At 44.7% G+C, this 18,797-nt stretch overlaps 1 long non-coding RNA gene across 1 annotated transcript in view; it reads left to right on the top strand.

Moving 5' to 3' along the window:
- Positions 1 to 8,815: 8,815 nt before the first annotated feature.
- The window catches only part of LOC115081850, a 28,626-nt gene continuing 18,644 nt past the window's right edge, over positions 8,816 to 18,797 (top strand). The window contains exons 1-2 of the long non-coding RNA XR_003853929.1: positions 8,816 to 8,921; positions 13,681 to 13,718. This is a non-coding gene — a long non-coding RNA (uncharacterized LOC115081850). The remainder of the gene's footprint in view (positions 8,922 to 13,680; positions 13,719 to 18,797) is intronic.

The raw sequence follows: 18,797 nt of genomic DNA, 5'->3' as shown, positions 1-18,797 counted from the left end.
AAAATCGAAAAATCGAAAAACCGGCACATTAAAACCCCCTAAAACCCACCCCCGACCCTTTAAATTAAATCCCCCACCCAAATAACTTAAATAACCTGCGGGTCCAGCGGCGGTCCGGAACGGCAGCGGTCCGGAACAGGCTCCTGCTCCTGCATCTTGTCGTCTTCGGCCGGCGCCATTTTCCAAAATGGCGCCGAAAAATGGCGGCGGCCATAGACGAAAAAGATTGGACGGCAGGAGGTCCTTCCGGACCCCCGCTGGACTTTTGGCAAGTCTCGTGGGGGTCAGGAGGCCCCCCACAAGCTGGCCAAAAGTTCCTGGAGGTCCAGCGGGGGTCAGGGAGCGATTTCCCGCCGCAAATCGTTTTCGTACGGAAAATGGCGCCGGCAGGAGATCGACTGCAGGAGGTCGTTCAGCGAGGGTTCCGGCGCCTCGCTGAACGACCTCCTGCAGTCGATCTCCTGCCGGCGCCATTTTCCGTACGAAAACGATTTGCGGCGGGAAATCGCTCCCTGACCCCCGCTGGACCTCCAGGAACTTTTGGCCAGCTTGTGGGGGGCCTCCTGACCCCCACGAGACTTGCCAAAAGTCCAGCGGGGGTCCGGAAGGACCTCCTGCCGTCCAATCTTTTTCGTCTATGGCCGCCGCCATTTTTCGGCGCCATTTTGGAAAATGGCGCCGGCCGAAGACGACAAGATGCAGGAGCAGGAGCCCGTTCCGGACCGCTGCCGTTCCGGACCGCCGCTGGACCCGCAGGTTATTTAAGTTATTTGGGGGGGGTTCGGGAGGGTGGGGGATTTAATTTAAAGGGTCGGGGTTGGGTTTTAGGGGGTTTTAGTGTGCCGGCTCACGATTCTAACGATTTATAATGATAAATCGTTAGAATCTGTATTGTATTGTGTTCCATAACGGTTTAAGACGATATTAAAATTATCGGACGATAATTTTAATCGTCCTAAAACGATTCACATCCCTAGTGTGCGGTGGCTTGGCCTGATGAATGGAAGACTGATGGTGTCACTAAGAATATTACTTTCTTAGAATTGTTCCCCATTGTTGTTTCTGTTTTTCTGTGGGGTTCGCGTCTCCGTGACAAGAGAGTAGTCTTCTGGTGTGATAACTTTGGCGTAGTAGAAGTTATAAATACGCTTTGCTGCGGAAGTTTGTGCTTTGATGTATGGGTTTAAATATTACTGTTTGGGCTCATCATGTTCCTGGGGTGTCTAACTCTGTGGCTGATTTGGGAACTTGCTCAAGAAGCGGATCAGCAAAGAACATTGGTACCATCTTTCCTATGGAGCTTTGGTTCCCAGAATTATGAAAACTGCTCCGGGCATCCCTAGCTCCTTCCACCTGGAACAGTTACGTGAAGGCTGCAGACAAGGTTGTGTCCTTCCTTGTAAGCTTGGTTTGGCAGTGGAGTCCAGTCTCTGATGGCTACATTGTGCAATTTATTGAAAGAGCGAGTGCGGGGGGGGGGGGGGGGGGGTCTTCGAAGGCTTCAGTCTCTAGGCAGCTGTTTGGGTTCTTCTTCATGAGGGCCCATGGATGGGATTTTCCTATGGGAAGGTTCCTGGTTCATCGTTTGCTGTTGGGGTGGTCCCACGGTTCTGCATCTGAGCCTGATAAATGATTACCCATTACATATTATCGGGCGGATTTTCAAAGCCCTGCTCGCGTAAATCCGCCCGGATTTATGCGAGCAGGGCCTTGCGCGCCAGCACGCCTATTTTCCATAGGCCGCCGGCGCGCGCAGAACCCCGGGACGTGCATAGGTCCCGGGGTTTTCGGAAGGGGGCGTGCCGGGGGCGGGGCCAAATGACGCGGCGTTTTGGGGGCGGGGCATTTCGGGGGCAGGCCCGGGGCCGTGGTTTCGGGCTGGGGCGTTCCGGGGGCGTGGTCGCGCCCTCCGGAACCGCACCCGGGTCCGGTCTCAGCGCGTCAGCAGCCTGCTGGCGCGCGTGGATTTACGTCTCCCTCCGGGAGGCGTAAATCCATGGATAAAGGTAGGGGGGGTTTAGATAGGGCCGGGGGGGTGGGTTAAGTAGAGGAAGGGAGGGGAAGGTCGGAGCGGCCTCGGAGGGAACGGAGGCAGGCTGCGCGGCTCGGCGTGCGCCAGCTGCCCAAAATCGGCAGCCTTGCGTGCGCCGATCCAGGATTTTAGAAGATACGCGCGTATCTTAGAAACAAAAGTACGCGATCGCGCAGTTTTTCAAAATCTACTCCTATATTTGGACAAATTGTGGGAGATATTGTCCAGCATTTGTGACTGCTATTATGAGTGATGTTTGTTCTGCTTGGTGTTTGTGCTTGCCTTCTTTGGTGCCTTCCGTGTTAGTGAGTTGGTTGCGAAGGCAACAAAAGGGGCTGGGTCTTCTGGTCTGTTACTTCAGCATGCGATATTAAATACTGAATCTGTGGTTCTTTTTTATTCCCAGAACAAAATCGGACCAGGCTGGCAGAGGGGTAACAATGGTGCTCCGTTCTGTTCCAGGTTTGTGGACCTGCCCTGTAGCTAATGCAGTCACTTTCATGCGTCTTTGCCTAGCTGGGGGTTCATGTTTTTTAATCCATTGTGATTTGCGACCCCTGACTAAATACCAGTTTGAGGTGGTTTTGCAGACTGGCTTGTCTACATTAGGGCTAGATGCGGGCTGGTTTGGTACCCACTTATTTCAAATTGGGGCTACAACATCAGTGGCCTCCTCTGGGCTGTCAGGCGGCGTCAGTCAAAGGCTTGGGAGGTGGACATTGGACACCTTTGTGGGATATGTGTCCTGGCACTCCTTAGTTTGTCCATGATATTGTTTTCTCCTTGCAGGTGCTGCATGCCAGGGGACTGTGGTGTGCATTGTGGGGCATTCATGCATTGCCTGGGCCCATTCACATGCTTGGGGGCGTCCATATGGAGCACACTTTTACTTGGGGGGTTTGGGAGTGAATATTTGCTGGATAGGGTGGAGGGGAATGCGCTGGGAAGAGTTACTTTCTTGCTTGCACTGGGGGCTTGCTTGGCTCAGTCATTCTCACATTCTGATCATTCATCTTGGGGGTAATGATTGGATCAAGATGTCTGGCCACAAGTTCATTAGCATTGTGCGAAGAGATTTGATGTCCATTTCTATCCTGTTGCCTGCTGTTGTAATTTTCTGATCTAACATAATTCCAAAGCTTCTGAAATTTCTAAGAAAGTATGGCGTCGTAGTCGAGCCAAAGCCAACCAGCAGATTGTTTTTTGGCTGGCTGCCATGGGCGGTTTTCCAATTAGGAACGATTGGTCCTGGGACCTTGTGGATGGATTGTTTAGGGGAGATGGGGGTCATTTGTCATTTATTAGTTTTGACCTATTCTTGAACTCGTTGCAGGAATGTTTGTAAGATAGTGTGGAAGTCCTGTATTGTTAGCAAAGTTTCTGTCGATGTAATATTCTCAGCTTGGAGTATTCTGTTTTGATTAATTTGGTTATATGCTTTTTCAAGTGAAGTTCTTGTCAATCTGAATTCCTAGATCTTGTACTTGATCTGAGGGAGTAATATTAGTAATTCCTAGGTCTAATTTGATGGTTTGATTATCGTGTTATCTCTCCTTAACTACACAACGTCAGTTTTTTGGGGGTTTAGAGTTAGTTTCAGTTGAGAAAGTTTTTGTTGCATGGCCTTCATGTATGTTGGCAGAAGTGACATAGTTTTTTCAAATGTTTTGTTGAAAGGGTTGTAGAATTGTATGTTGTTTGCATGTAGGAAGATGTTTATTCCTAGATTTGCTAGTAATGTGCATATAGACAGCAGATAGATGTTGAATACTGTGACCGAGAGTGCTGAACCTTGGGGAATGCCTGTATTGATTGGGAAGGTGTCTGAAATTTGATTACCCAGTTTGACTTGGAATGTCCTGCTTTTTAGGAAGGAGGAGAACCATTTGTTAACATTTCCATCTATTCCAATTTCTCTCAGCTGGTGGCATAGCAGGGTATGGTCAACTATTAGTACTAGGATATATGATTCATTGTTATCAAAACCTTGTAATACAGGGTCGGCTAAGGAAATGAGTAGGGTTTCTGTTGAGCAATTTTTTCTGAATCTGAATTGGTTTGGGTATAGTATATTGTTGTCTTCTAGGTGGTTCTCTAATTGTGATAACAAATCTTTTTCTAGGACTTTCTCAATGAAAGGTAGGTTGCCCCAACCAATATCCAATTGTCCCGATTTGTACAATGTATTCTTGCCCTAGCTTGATAGCAGCAATGAATCAAACTTGGTCGAGAGTACAATGTTCAAATCTTATCTTTGTGTATCTTTCCTCACTCCAAATCACATCAAATCTTCACTGATGTGCCCCTTTTACAATGGAATAAATATTTGACTTATTTGAGAGCCTTATAAATAGTCTCTCTCTCTATCTCTCTCTCCCTCTCACCAGGAGCAGCCCAAAACATGGAAATGGCTGTGAAAGTATTATAGGTGCAATAAATTTAACACAAGTTGCAGTATCTCTAAAATTTCCCTAACCTCACCTGTTTTTTTTATAACGGGCGCTATTCATGTGAAATTTATAGCAAAATGATAAATCTAGGTCTTAGTGAGGCCCAGGTTGCTAGTTGTGCTTTGGCGGGAACAGGATTTAAAGGTGTTTAAATGGCTTTGAAGACATCATTGTTTGTTGAGGTATTTGGGTGAGACAGCTTGATGCAAATTTTACAATTTTGTACTTGTATATTTTTAATATTTTAAATATGTTTGTTTTATGTTTGTTTATTTTACATTATATTTAATGTTTTATTTTTTTATTTTATTGTGGATGTTCAATTGTAATCCATGCTGAACTTTGGAAGTAGCAGAATATAAGTATTTTAAATACAAAAATAAATAGATTAAAAGTAATGTACAGAATGATTAAAATACCAGGGTAGGAAAAGAAGGGGAAACATATGAAATAGTAATGTCAAGTAAAGGTAGAGGCTAAAAAAATGTATTGTATCAGTACACTTATAATTTAGTTTCTCATGACAGTGTTGTAAACTGTGCGGTTTGGGTGGACCCTTGGACACTGTGGCTGCTGACCACGCCCACGGGGGGAAGTCCCGTGAGGGGCCACAGGTCAGGCTTAGCTCAGGACACACAAACACAGAGTTTGATCTTTTATTAGACTGTGTAAGGAAGCCACCAGAGGTAGCAGTAGTGAGCAGCTGGAATAGCCCGGCGGGGCTGGTATCCCTCAGGCGCTGGAACAGTGACTCCTCTGGTAGCAGTGCTGTAGTGGAAAGAACTGAGAGAGAGAATGAGGACAGTGGAGAATATACAAGACCCCAGTATGGAGATCCCCAGGATAGGGAGAGCAAACCCCTGAGGAGCGAGTATCTGAACCCTGAGAGCTGGGAGGCTTGCAGAGGATGTACTCATGCAGCGGTTCCATGGAGATGGCACTGGGGCTGGAACGGAGGCAAGCCCTCGAGGAGCAAGTGCCTGGTTCCAGGGAACAGCTCTGAGGTAAAGATGATAGTACTCACTGATGTTGAAGATTAGCGAATCCTTCCAGGCAGAAGAGAAGGTAGGAGTGGGCAGCGAGTCAGGGAACATGGGCCCTTGAGGAGCGAGTTCCGGTTTTCTGATAGCGACCTGGGAAGCAAGTGAGGCCCCCGAGGAGCGGGTACCCCATTAATGTTAGAGAGTCCAATAGAGACTGGAGAGGCAGAGTAGCAGAGTAGCTGGATACGGAGAGCAAATCCCATCCGTAGGATTCCCGTAGGATTACCCTTGCTAACTCAAAGGTTAGTAAACATTGTAGGCTTTAAATATCCGGGCATCATGACGTCATCATGGGGGGGGGGCACCCCAGAGGTTTGCGCCAAGTAGGAAATAAGAAGAAGGGCTGCGCGGCGCACGCGCCCTATGGTACAAGAGGAGCATGGCGGGAGGCAGTGCCCAAGCCGGTCCGGGGATGCCGGAGAGGACGGCAGGCAGCCAGGCGTCCATCCGCAGCATGAGGAGGAGCAAACAAAGAGAGGTAGGCAGAGTGAAGCTGTCAGAAAGGGACGGTTGCAACAGACAGGTGGAAGAAGGAGTGGGTGGATTTTCAACACATGTTCTGTGCTTATCGACTTGCTTTTAAGCCTCTACATTTGATTATTATTTGTACTTATTGACAACAGACAGCGGTAGCTCTGTATGAGGGGTCCAGATATTACCTACAGAACCCTAAAAAGAAAAAAATGTCTTCATTTTGCACTCTAAGGGCCAGATTTTCGAATGTACGCATGGGCATATATTTGAGCTCGCAACCCGGCACACATGCATGTTATAAAATCCGGGGTTGGCGCGCGCAAGGGGGTGCACACTTGTGTACCTTGCGCATGCTGAGCCCTAGGGGAGCCCCGATGGCTTTCCCCGTTCCCTCTGAGGCCACTCCGATTTCCTCGGAGGGAACTTTCCTTCCGCCCCCCCACCTTCCCCTCCCTTCCCCTACCTAACCAACCCCACAGCCCTATCTAAACCCCCCCCTTACCTTTGTTAGATAAGTTGTGCCTGCCTCTGGGCAGGCGTTGGTTGCACGCGCCGGCCACTTGACCGGCGCGCGATCCCCTGGCCTAGAGGGCCTTCAAAGCCCTCTGGCCATGCCCTGCCCCGCCCCCGGACCGACGCCCCGCCCATGCCCACGCCCCCTTCCCGCCCCTTTTTCAAAGCCCCAGGACATACGCGCGTCCCAGTGCTTGCACGCATCGCCGAGTCTATGCAAAATAGGCTCGGCGCGCGCAGGAGCGGGTTTTCGGGATTACCCTGGTAATATACACGCGTAACCCTTTGAAAATCCGCCCCTAGTTGTTTAATTCCTTCAGTGAACTAAAGTGTGTTCATCAAGCTTTCATTGGCTTGATCTATTTTTCCTAATGGATATTTATACCACACTGGGGATGGACAGCTTGACTAAAGGTCAGCTCGTTCATTGACATAATTAAATTGTATTTGCGCAGGATCATATTGTAGTAGTGCCAAACAAATATTTGTGAAATAACACATAAAAGCCTTCAGTAGATGGTTTTCAATGACGTGCATGTCTGATAATGAATTTTTTCAAGCCAGGAGGAAAAGTATAAATATATTCAGTCATATCCCTGATGAGTCATGCAAACAACACAATTCTGCTGGAGTACTTTGATTTTGTTGTTGTTATGTCCAAGGATAATACATAACCTGCTCAATAAAATTTCCTATAAATACACTGTCAAATAAAAGCAAAATAAGCAGCGATGAAAAAGAAAAATGATTTTTGTTCTAGCTGGAGATTTGAATTTCAGACTGGGGAAAGGGATGTTATTATAGTTCACAAGCAGATCTGCCTCTGCAGTCATATTTGATTTAGCAGATACTAGTAGATTCTGGTTATTAGGAATATATATTTAGGCTGTATTTCTGCTGTGTCATCTTGCCTTGTTATATGTCATGCTCCAAAAAACCCCCAAAAAACAGAAAAAGCAGATACAGAGCAACGACCTCTGCTTCTGGTACTGCCAAAGCCATAATCCAGCCACTCCAAAAAGATCAGGTAAATAGGTTTATTCAGACAAAGTATAGGAAAAGCAATTGCATGTCTGGAGCTCTGGATTCCCTTCCTCTCAATGGTGGAAGAAAGATGAGAATTTCTCTGGAAACATGTCCTTGCCACATTCTTTGACTTTTAAAAATCTGATAGAAGTAGGAAATACTCTTTGTTTTTGTTTTTTTTGTTTTTTTAACATAACATCTTGCCTTCGAACATACTTGGATGCCAAGCTGTGTCATGACAGACTGATTATATCACCTCCTTTCTTTTTCTGTTGGTGTTTCTCCCACCCCTAGATGATTAGGTTTGCTTTTTTGTCTATGTTATTTCAAGAAATGTAGTTTATTATTATTTCTTATCATTATTGTACATACACAAAGTATTCCTTGAACAGTTTCTGAAGTTTCATAGGATGACTGCCAAAGGCAGAATACATATAGGCCACTACTTTATGCTGCCCAAAAACTGTTTTCTATGGAAAAAAAGACACATTTCTTATTCTTTTCATTGAGGTGCTAGACAGTGATCGATATAAGTATAAACTGGGGCATTCTGGAATGGGAGATTTAATGAATTCTTGCTGCTCCTGTTCAAAGGGACACTTTTTCCTCTGAACCTGCATTGAATTAACTCCCCAGCATAGTATTGGGGGTGAGGGGTACTCTATTGCCTTTCAAATGAGAAACAGGCCCTGGACTAAACCGGGGAAATTAGAGATCCGCTCCGCTGCCCAGGACTGCTAGGGCTGGGGATGCAGTGAAAAGGCAAAGTTCACAGCCTTAAAGGAGGGAGGGAGGGAGGGAGGGAATTACAGTCTCCTAGTATTTGTGACATCTCACGGCCGGGCTTAGGACCCTCCATTGCAGCAGGGTTCCAGAGAGAACCCTGGAATGTGGTAAGGATTGTCACTGCAATGACTGGGCAGAGTTAGGGGGAGGCTAAAGGGAGCACCTCTCTCCCTCACCAGCCCCAGCCACCGTGTCCAGAAAGTTGTGAATGAAAGCTCATGGGATTGCAGCCCAAAGTACAAAAAGCAAGGACATATTACAAGGACCACAGATAAATAATCTAACTTTAAGGACTGAGCAAAAGTCATACTCGGGATTTGCTTGCTTATTTTTTGCCTTTCTGAAAGTTGCAGAAAATTAAATCTTTGGACGAAAGAGGTGCCATTTAAATATGTTTGCAAGCAAACTGAGTTGCAGGCATTTTGTACTTCTTTCTCCTAGAATTGCCTTGGAAGGCACTTCGGTATGCAGTTGTAACACTGGAGCAGGATTGCAGGGCTGGATGCAGAGCACTGGAATGTAACACAAGAACAAAGCCAGACAAGCAGAGGCCCCGGAGGACATATTCTGTATCAGTAGTCTACGTTATCAGTAAAGGTGTGTCCTTGTTGCTTTCTATTTCTACTGTCATCAAACAGGGCACACCCTCTGCTGAACCAATGGTATCTTCTGAAGGTGTGACTAGCAACCTGGGAATCCGATGGGGGTAGATATTCAAAGCCAAATGTTTAAGTATGTTAGCTAGATAAGACTTATCCAACTAACTTCAAAGGATAATTTACCTGATTAACTTAATTGGATAAGTTAGAATATCACTACTTATCTGGCTAAGTTAGCCAGATATAAACCTTCTCACCAAAATGCTCATATCCTGCCCACCACTTATCCGGCTATCTACATAGCCAGATAAGTACTTACTTGGCTAAGTGGAAGTCACTGAGCAGGACCGGATATTTGGCCTTTGTTAATTATTCGGATAAATCCCTACTTATCCGGCTAGGTAGCACTGAATATCAGCGTCATTGTAAATATTCCCTGTCCTTTCAGGGACTCTGTATCTTTCCATGGGTCCTCTGCAACTTTCTGGCCTATGCCACTGGCTCAAGCCACATTGACCCTGACAGTATATAAGCACAGGCACTTTAAAGAAATTATTGAAATAAATATTGATACTGTAACTTTAAATGAAATAGTATAAATAATTATTAGCAAGATTGTCACACACTCTGATGAAAAAGTATGGTCACTTTGAAATACATTAACAGGAATTGAGACATGAATATGCATGCACCACAGGTTTGCTTTAAGAAAATATACCTGTATGCAAAATATAACAGGAGAATTAATATGACAAAGTGATTTGTTTGATGTCCCAGAGAGAGTCAGTGAGAGAGCAGGATTTAAATGTATAAGTCCCAGGAGCCCACTCAGTGGGGGAGGAGATTTTTTTAGTAGGAGGTACAGAATAAGAACAACACCTCTGCTATAAAGACTTCATAACTGAGAAACAAAACATAGCACTTCCTCATCTATTTGTACTTGCTATACTTTTTCTAATTAAGAAAAAAGCCTCCTACAACCAACCACACAGTGGCCTGTGTAGTAAGCCTCATTATTTTTAGTGAGCTCATTAAAACACATTTAATGTGCTCAATAAAAATAGCATTATGCACTAACTACAGAACATGCTGTAAAATTTGAGAAGAGATTTAGATAGAGGTAATGATTTTCTGCTGATGCTGTTAGATTTAGCAGCAGCTTCAGCACTACAGACTGAGCAACTAAAATTTTGCAGCCTGTGTTATGGGAGTCTCTGTTTAGTGGACCCTTGGGCCGACCTGCTGGAGACTGGGAAAGGTGGTCAATGTCTCTAGTGAATAGCAGGCCGGGAGGCAGATGTTCCGGCAGGATGTAGATGCTCTTCACCCTGGAAGCTGGTACTCCCCCGGGAGGAGCCCATAGGAGCCCAACTGCTGGGACTTAGGTGGCTTCACCCTTGGAAGCCGAAGCCCCCCCGGGAGGAGCCCGTAGGGGCCCGGCCACTGGGACTTAGGCGGGTTGTGGATCGGGACAGGTAACTGGAACCAGACTAGGACAGTAGCAATACTATAACTGGGCTTGGGTTCTGGAACCAGGCAGGAACTGTAGCAAGACTCGGGTACTGGAACCAGGCAGGAACTGTAGCAGGATTTGGGTACTGAAACCAGGCAGGTACTGTAGCAAGCAAGCAGGGACCAAGCAAGTACTGTAGCTCACAGGCAGGAACCAGGCAGGTACTGTAGCAGGAACGGAGCGACGAAGCAAAGCGAGTCACTCCGGGGCACAGCGCAACAGGAAACCAGGAGGCTAACCCGTTGCAAGGCAAAGACTGGATGGCCGCAGCCGGCTTATCAAGGCCGCGGCGTCTGACGTCAGGAGTTGGGCGGCGTCACCACTGGCGGGAAACGGCCCAGAAAAGTGCCCAAGTGGCGCGCGCACGCGCCTAGGAGCTGGGCGTCCATGGAAGGGCTCGCAGCGGTGCAGCCCCAGCGGGGACGCCGCCAACCAGGCCGCAAACCAGGCCTCTGGAAGCGGGAGCAGGTCTGGGAGCCTGGAGGTAAGGGCCTGGCCTCAGTGCTCGCGGCCAGAACCGCAACAGCCTGGTATTATTCAAGAAGGCAGGAGTCAAACTCAGTCTCGGGACTAAGTCCTCACCTAGTCCAACAGCACCAGCAGGGCTGGATTTATGATTTGTGTGCCCATGGGCAGAGTGTTAAGTTGTGGTGCCCTCCTCTGAAGCTGTGCTAGCACATGACCCTAAAGTAAACAGAAGCAGACTTCTCTTTGGTGCCTTCAAAATTTGGTTCAGTTGCTGATGCCTTAATCCAGATATGAGCCCCCAGGTGGGATTCTCTGAAGGGAGGATCTCGGGCTTCCGGGGTGAAGACTTCACTTTCATCTCTGTTTTGGTTCCGCCTCCCGGCCTGTGCCATCTCCAAGGAATTCGCTCTTTCCATCTGCGCACTCCGCCAGGCTGGTCCAAGGGTCCGCTGTTCGGTCCGCAACATTAATGGTTGATTTTAAAATCCTTATGCACACCAAAGCCGGGAGATACACGTATGACTCAGCCTGGTGGGTGCCATGCGGATTTTAAAAACCGCATGAGTTGCATGTATCTCCCAGTACGTGCACAAACACGTTTTTCGCAAAAAGGGGCAGGGCCTGGGTGCGGTCTGGCAGGGAATGGGTGGGGTATGGGTAGGCCAGGTCTGTACCGTGAAGCCTGCGTGTAAATCTTTACATGCACAAGTGCGCGCTGGGGTCCCCTGCCATGCAACTTTACTTCTGCTATGGATGGCAAGCAATTAGTGAAATAAAAAAAAATAGAGTAGTCAGTGGGGTTTTAAGGGTCGGGGCTAATAGGGTAAAAGGGAGACGAGTTAGCTACGGGGATTAGGAAGACCTTTACTGGGGTGAACTGGGAACAAACTGGGAAAAGAGGTAATTGGGTTGGTGGGCATGTCTAGTAAAATCCCCCCCACTTACATAAGCTAGGTGACATTTGCACGCACATGCGCATGTCAATATGAAATCGTGTGCACATGTACGCGCAAACAGCCAACTTCAAAACACGTGCATATGTTTTAAAATCTCCACGTCCATGTGCGCGAGCCAGAAAATAAGTGCACGTGCGTGCCTGCCCGAGGGTGTTAAAATTTGCCTCTTAGATGGGATACGGCAGCACAACTATGCTGCCGTATACTTAGACAGATAAGTCGTATCCATCTAAGTTTAGACGTGCTATTGTGTAGGTCTAACTTGGGCTTAGATTTATCAAAATGCGGTAAGTATTGCATGCGATAGGAAAAGGGGTGTGTTTTATGCTAATAACTATGTGAAGAACTAAGATAGTGCAAATTGTGATAATATTTTTGCACTTTATGATAAGTGCTTGCTTACAACCACTGGGTGGACCATTTTTAAGGGGAGGAAGAGAGAGAGAGAGAGAGAGAGAGAGAGAGAGAGAGAGAGAGAGAGAGAGAGAGAGAACCTAGTCATAATGCCCTCATGCTAGATAGGTATGTATACCTATATATGAAGCCCACCTAGTAACTCGAGGTGAGGTTTAAGTATTAGTGTAGGGGTTAGGGGCCACTTTGACATTCAGAGTGAGACGTACGAACAGAACAGTGAAAATTTGATGACCTTCAGAGTGAGGAAACTCACCCAAAGATGAGATTTGTGCAATGTTCTCTGAACCTAGCACTCCGAAGGTCATCAAATTTTCACAAGAGACCACTGTTCTGTTCGTACATCTCACTCTGAATGTCAAAGTGGCCCTTAACCCCTACACTAATACCTAAACCTCACCTCGAGTTACTAGGTGGGCCTCAAATACAGGTATACATACCTATCTAGCATGAGGGCATTATGGCTAGGTGTGCTCTCTCTCTCTCTCTCTCTCTCTCTCTCTCTCTCTCTCTCTCTCTCCCCCTCCCCCCAGGCTGGGGAGCTGCAACCTATCACATGGCTTAGCACCTGTGAAAAAGGTGTTGCTAAAGCCATGCAATAGGGCTTCACAAACTCTCCCTCTTTCTCAGATTTGCATCACACCATGCGTTAAAGGGGCTTAACACATGCAAAAACACAATTTGATAAATGACCCAGTTAACCACATAAGTTATCTGGTTAAGGCTGAATACTCCTACTTAGGAGGATAACTTATCTGGCTAAATAGTGCTGCTCTGATCACAAATTGGCTGGATAAGTGACTTATCTGGCTATCCAGCATCTGAATATCAGGCCCTTTATATTTTAGGTATCTATATTTTGTAGTTTTATTAATGAAAATCACTTGCAAAGAACTAGTGTTTGGCACAGTCACACGGATGGTTCGAGGGTGGAAGGCAAAAAGGGTTTCCCTTAGAATTCAACACAGTTCTTTACATGGATTACACAAGTAAATATATGAGAATTATATTATTGAAATTTTCAATTAAAGGTTTATTTCCCTGTTTGAGAACTAAACTTCCTTATAAAACAATTTGATTCAATTTGGTTATCAATTATAAAAAATTATACATAGTTATCTAAAATAATGTTAAGAATACTCAGCATTATAAATTATTCTTTCACTAGAGAATTATAACAGCTAGTAGGAGATGAGAACAAAACAAGAAATTATGGAATCTGAGAATATATGAGAACATTGAATATACGAAAACATATAAGAAACTTTGAAACCCTATGAGAAATGGTTCCACCTAAACAGAATTCTTATCAGATAAGTTTTACTCTTTTTTGTTTCTATTACTTTATTTATCCAACAATTACTTTCAATTTAGAATTGATTCTTTATGTTTCTTTTCCTTTATAGAATTTAAGAAGAAAAATCTCTATGAACCATGGATTCAGGTATTATCTATCTCATAAGTGTGTCTTAGGTGAAAGTTTCAGTCTTTAGTTTGTTGGTGAATTAGCTTTATTCTGTGCAGTTGCTTGTGCTTGGGGCTGGAGCTAAGGCTCGCAGAATTGAAATTGCAGAACAGAAAACCCTGGAATACCCAAAATGAAGAGAAGCTTAGGTGGCTTAGAGCAATGGTTCTTAAACTTTTTCCCAACGTGACATTCCTGATGGACAAAACTCACATGTGACACATTGCTTATTATAATCCATGTGGAAATTTTAAAAAAGCTTAAATATTACTTTTCTTGTTAAGATTGACATAAGGGAAAGATAAGAGTACACTCTCTGAACAGAAATTACATATATAGTAATCCTCCCATACCAGAACATCACCTTACTAAGAAGGTTCTCCACTTCCTTGGCCTATGTGCAGATTTGGAGAGTGCTTGAGGCCTGATGTAAAGATCAAGGTATTCTTCCTACCTTGTCGAGATTCCACCCATTTTGGAATTTTTGTAGGATGGCTTGAATAAAGGTTTGGCTCTCAATTCCTTAAAGATACAGATAGCAGCACTCACCTGTTTTAGGGGTCAGGATCCTTTTCAGCTCATCCTGATATGGCCCGTTTTTCTGAGAGGCATGAAACATCTTTGGCCTCCCTTGCAGTTCCGGTGCACTTGTGGAGTCTTAATTTGGTATTGGACTTCTTGGCAGGCCCTAAGTTCAGACCGGTACATACTCTCTCCTTGCAGTTATTGACCTTGAAGATTGTATTTCTTGTGGCAATTTGTTCTGCATGTAGGGTTTCTGGACTGTCTTGCCGGGAACCGTTTTTCCAGGTGATACCAGGCATGGTACAACTGTGTACTGTTCCTTCCTTTTTATCAAAGGTGGTCACTGTGTTTCTTTTGAATCAGTTCATCTCCCTGCCATCCTTAGACAGAGAGTGAGAGTGTCAGATATCTCAAGGTTATGGAACCCTTGCAGAAGTCGGACCATCTTTTGACTTTCATGACGGTACTAGACAGGGAGAGTAAGCCTCGTGAGTTACAATACTCATTGGATTAAGAAGGTAGTCATGGCTGCATATGTGGATTCTGGGGAGCCATTACCTAGTCATGTTAGGGCTCATTCCACTAGGGCTCAGGCAGTGTCATGGGCAGAAGTTAGATTGTTGTCCCCCATCGACATTTGCCGAGCTGCGACGTGGTCCTCCTTACACACCTGTTCCAGGTATTATTGTCTGGATGTGCAGGCCCGGAAGGACATGGCCTTTGCACGTGTGGTTTTGTCTGGACTATGGGCAGCCTTCCGCCCTAAGAGGGAGTAGCTTGGGTACATCCCACTTGTTCTGGATTCATCTGGCTGGATGCTAAGAAATGAGAAATTACTACTTGCCTGATAATTTTCTTTTTTTAGGACAATCAGATGAATCCAGCTTCCCTCCCTTGGCTGCCAAATGATTGTATTATAGTCCTCCTGTACAGCTACAGTTACAGGGATTACTGGTAAGTGTTAGTCCAGTCCCTAGACTAGCGTTATTACATTTTGTCTGAGCTAGGTGTTGCTTGTTTGAGTATTGAAATGGTTATCTGTTTTTAATCAAGTTTTTTGCTAGTCTGTCCACAGTTGCTTTTGAAAAGAATACTGGCAGGCTGGGGTCACTAGAGGGTTATATATACTGTGATGTCAGTTTACTCCTTCTCCATCTGCTGGTAGGGAAACATATACCCACTTATTCTGGATTCATCTTACTGTCCTAAAGAAAAGGAATTTATCAAGTAAGTAGTCATTGCTCATTCTACTTGAACTCTAGCAAACTCTTAAATTATTCCAACTGAGCTGTTATACTCTAAAAGAATTTGACTTTTAGTGTCCCTTTTCTCTTTTGCAGGGCTCCTGGTCTTCTTCTATGGTGATTACTAGTAACTATAACTTTAATAATGTTAATAATAATATTTTTATATGTACTATTTTTCTAATGGCAGTGTTTATGTGTTGTATCTTTTGTTTTCTTTCCTGTTTGTATTAACTGTCTTAGATGCGAAATCGTTGGTATGCACACATACCTGTTGCTAGGGTGCCTGCTAGCTGGAGCTGCTGGGGTGTGATGCCTCTTTCTGTACTGGGTGTGCCACCTTCGTCATCTTTAGCATGCGCTATCTTCTACTTCTCATCTCTTCTCCCTATTACATTATCTAATAAATAACTAAAAATCTAAACTAGGGCTACAAATAAAAAGAAAATTATTTTCCTTAGCTAGTGTGACTAAAGAAGGAAAATAGGCATGCAGCTGCTAGTTTTCTTTTTTCTCATTGATGTAGCCAATTAATACTGACTTTCAACAACTTGCTGCAATCCCCTTTTTAATAGAACTGATAAGGATTTACCACCTGTTCTTCAGTCACTGATCTTCTCAAGTCTCAATTACTGCAATTTTTTATATGTTTGACTTTTGGCTTACACTTTGAGATCCATACAAATTATTCAAAATGCTTCTGCTCGCATTCTCATGAGTAGCAGAATTCATGAACATATTAACCCCATTCTTTATTCATTACACTGACTCCCAGTGCACTAGCATGTCCAATATAAGCTAGAAGTCATGATCCACAATCTATTAAATAATGTCACATCTCTCTGGATTTCAAGCACATTAAAAATTCATATCCCGATATGCTTTCTCCACTCATCTAGCCAGAAATCTACTTGATATTCCTTCCCCCAGAGTTGTTCACCTCACTGAGACCTGGAAAAGGGCTTTCTCCACAGCAGGCCCTTTACTATAGAATTCCTTACCATTAGCAGTACACAGCATAAAAGAACCTAAACTATTCAAGAAAGCACTTAAGGCAATCCTGTTTAAGGAAATATTTGCTCCTTCTCCTTAGGGCTCCCATATCATTTGTCGCATCATTCGCCAATGCTTTACTTTTTAAAGTTTGCAGCTTTTTCCAGCAGACTAGACTCTGTTGCCCAGGGTATGGATCATTTTGTTTGGGAGGAAAGGTGTCCTTTCAGGGCCCAGTGCAGGGGTGGCTAAAATTCTATTGGTTATCCCTGGGAAAGGGGTCATTTTCTTTTCTCCGTGAGTGCTGTGTGCACTGGATTAGTGTCCAAAATTAAGTTTACTGAATAAAATAGTAATACATGGTACAATAAATATGGTCACACCAGTCCTAGAGCACCCAATTAAAAGGGGGGAATGGCTGCCCAGTAATACAGAAATTAATATCAGCCAAGGACCCAAATTCTAAGCTCAATAATGGTGTAAATACACAATGTAGTCTTATATATAGCAGACCTCATACAAATACAATAAATATGGTTCCAGCATCAGAGTCTCTCTTATCTTAATTACAGTATTCACCTCTATCTGTACAGGAATCTTTCTATAGACCAGGGATGCTACCATCCTCTTGGATTCGGTGAGATGGAGAGCAGGGTAATCTTTTAGCTTCCATGAATGTCCAAAAATCCTGCCCTTGTACAGAGAGTAAACTTGTCTCTCTCCTGAGGGGCTGAAGACTCTTGACGGGCATCCTCTAGAATCTTTACAGTTCTGTTGCTCACGCTTAGCAGGTTCTCCAACTTCTTTAGATTTATTTCAGTCTCTGATTTTCCTCTGGATCTGTTATGGGAGGGATCCCTGGAAGCAGGTTTTCCTATCCTGCTCTACTGCAGGTAGGAAAGAGCAGCCAAAGAATCTTCATTCTGAATGTCCAACTCGATCTTTCCCTTAACCGAAGATAACACCAGAGTTATCCCTTGCAGTGGGCCACCACCTCGGATGGGCAGGTCTTCCTTATTCCTGGGCGTCCCAAACACAGGGTTTCCCATTCCCTGAATCCAGAAAAGACCCAGGTGTCCAGCAAGGCTCCTACTAATAAAAGGTCAAAATAACCAAAACAACCTGGAGAAGTATCCAGGCCAGCTAGGGAACAGACTGGCAGGACTATCCTTCCCAACCCTGGTTATGGTTCCCAGGCTGGTTAGCCTGGTCCCTCCAACTGGGCCTGAAAAGTACAACAAAAGGTAAGCGCCTACCACCTTCTAACTCTCCAAACATTATATAGGTCTGTCTCCAGACTCTCAGAAGAGAGTTATTATAAAGCTTCCTAGGGGGATGGCCATTCTCAGGACCCTTAAAGGGAGGGATTGGATCTGAATAGGTGTTCCCCCATCCACTATCCTACTCTAGCTAATATTTCCCAGGGGTTAATGATAACCGAAAGGATGGTTGGGTTACATAGTGTCCTACTTTGTTTTTTTTAGCTTTTGTGTATATAACATTGGACCCCGCCCGAACTATTTGGAAAGCGTGGTAAATAAATACTTTTAAATAAATAAACCTGCAGTCTAAATGTCATGCTATAGATCATGACGCTCCAGATTCCATTGGGCAGGGATCCTCTTGCACAATCTCTAACAGCTTTACTACTGATGGTAGATGACATATTTATGAGGGTCGGGAGATTCCCAAATAGTAGTGAGAACTTAGTTATGCTTAACCACAACCAGACCTTTGTCACCTCCATTCAACTTCTTCACAAAAGCTGAGCTATTTCTGCATTTCAACTTAAAATTGCTTTTAATCTGGTCCTCCCTGCCTCTTGCCTGGAGGTTATGAATATTATCAAATCTGACTACTAAAAACTTCTTTCCAACCATATTCTAAATCACTCTCATATATCTTAGATCTTCCTTCAGTATTCGTGTCACTTTAAATTCCCTTCTGCACTGACTTGTCACAAAGTGTCAGTTTGCAGGTCTGTCCTTGACAGTTTCCATAAGAACATGCCATACTGGGTCAGACCAAGGGTCCATCAAGTCCAGTATCCTGTTTCCAACAATGACCAATCCAAGTCGCAAGTACCCAGCATTAAATGTATCCTAAGCTACTATTCCATATTTATTAAAAGCAGTTTATGGACTTCTTCTCCAGGAGCTTATCCAACCTTTTTCAAACACAATTACACTAACTGCCATAACCACATCCTCTGGCATTGAATTCCAGAGCTTAATTGTGCGTTGCACGAAAATAAGTGGGCCCATAGCCCCATGTCCGGAGCCCACCTGTAACCATG

The sequence above is a fragment of the Rhinatrema bivittatum genome, chromosome 1 (genome assembly GCF_901001135.1).
Source record: "Rhinatrema bivittatum chromosome 1, aRhiBiv1.1, whole genome shotgun sequence".
NCBI lineage: Eukaryota > Metazoa > Chordata > Amphibia > Gymnophiona > Rhinatrematidae > Rhinatrema > Rhinatrema bivittatum.
The sequence above is the reverse complement of the archived record's forward strand: the minus strand, read 5'-3'. Positions and strand labels throughout refer to the sequence as shown.